This window comes from Ambystoma mexicanum, chromosome 13, assembly GCF_040938575.1.
Source record: "Ambystoma mexicanum isolate Mex_15411 chromosome 13, UKY_AmexF1_1, whole genome shotgun sequence".
NCBI lineage: Eukaryota > Metazoa > Chordata > Amphibia > Caudata > Ambystomatidae > Ambystoma > Ambystoma mexicanum.
In genome coordinates, this window is record NC_090938.1 from 378,550,080 (window position 1) to 378,551,933 (window position 1,854).

The following is a 1,854-nucleotide window of genomic DNA, read 5'->3' on the forward strand; positions in this document are numbered from 1 at the left end:
ACGGATTTAGTAAAACAGCATTGTCAGCCACATGTCTTTCTTTTTCTTGCTGAAATGTATTGCGCATATCTTTGCACTTTTGAGATTTAAGCCCACTTTCTTTCCTTTGAGATTTAGGCCTGTTTTCGGTTCAATAGGCCTCATGTCTGACATTACCATTTCTGTGCTGGCTTTAGACTTCAATAGGATTTCACAATCACTCTGGCCTCTTTATTTCTGCCATTCAGGGGTTATATTTTAACCCACATCCGCACACGTGGAAATTCTTCTTCTTGTCTTGCTTCTGACTTGCCAACGGTGGGAGGGAGTGTGTCACCTTTATAAAACCTTCATGTCATTCAAATGCAACCAAGCTCTTCTCCCCTGAACCTTAGCTGCAGAAGGGGAAACTTTTTCAACACAGAATGGGTCATTGAAGCGTGGCTCATGCCACTTTCGGGTGAAATTTTGAATAGTACTAGGTCCCCAACATATAACTTAGGTGATGGTAATAGTTCACTTGGAATCGTTATTTATGTTTGTTTATGGATTTGTAATGCGCCCCCGGTACCTGGGGGCATAAGGGCGAAGACAGAGAGACAAAACATAATAAAAAAACACATAGCCTAAAGGATCTGCTTTGTACTAAAGGGGCCTGACTTGGTGGAATCTAGGAGAAAAGAAATGTCTTCAGTGTTTTATTAAACTCTTCTGTAGAGACAATGGGCCTCATTACGAGTATGGAGGTAGCCATGCCGCTTCCGAGTACCGGGTCTGGGTCCCGCAAAAGGGGATTTACTGGGCCATTCTGACCTTGGAGGGTCCGGTAACTCCCTTTCGCGGGACCCGGACCCGGTACATCCCCATTCCCATTTGAGCCCCCATAGAGCTCAATGGGAATGGGGAGGATGCTAACAAGGGGCCCGTTAATGACGGGCCCCTTGTTAGCATCCTGGTCTGCTAGCGGGTCCTACTAAGGACGCTTGGTCTAAACAGATGTTCCAGAGTTGGACCCGCTGCAGTCCTCGTAATAGGGTGGCCCAGAATGTACGGTGCCGGCCCCTTTCCAGCACCATACATTCCGTGGCCGGCCTCGTTGTAATGATGCGCAATATTTCTAAGGACAGGAGCCAAGGCATTCCATGCTAATTGAGCTGCTGTGCTCAATGCTCCATTGCGTGTTTGTATTATATCAGTTAATTTTTAGAAGATTTGTATTATCCAATCTCAGGGATTGCATGCTAAGTTTTTTCACAATGGCCTCCTTAAGATAAGCTGACCTACAATACATTTGTGGGTTAAAAGTAGCAACCTAAAACGTCCTTTGGCCTGTATAGGGAGCCAATGTAGGCTCTGTCTTGCTTCCGACACATGATCTCTGCAGTGAAGTCCTTCAACGACCCTCACTGCCCCATTCTGGATGACCTGGTGGCGGTGGAGATCTGTCTGTGTGATGCCAGTTAAAAGACTACCACAATAATCCAATTTGGAGCCAATAATGGCTCTGGCTAGAGTCTCTGTGTTTTTTTCTTGAGATCAAAGGAGGAAGATGACGGAACAACTTAATGAAGTAAGAGGATGAAGAGACCAGCCTATTCGCCTGAGCCTTCATGTTCAGGTTCTTATCCAATATAATACCTAACGACTTCACCTTATTCTTAACTTCAATAGTACAATTGTCTATGCTGAAATTATTCTGCATCAGGCCCAATTTCTCCAGTTTGGTGTCCGAGCCAAGAATCATGAGTTTGGTTTTGGCGCTATTCAGTGCCAAACCATTCGCCAACATCCACTTTTGGATCTTCTGATATACTTTATTGATGTTTGTTCATCATCAAAATGTGAGCCTGATATAGGAATGCCACATTGCGTATC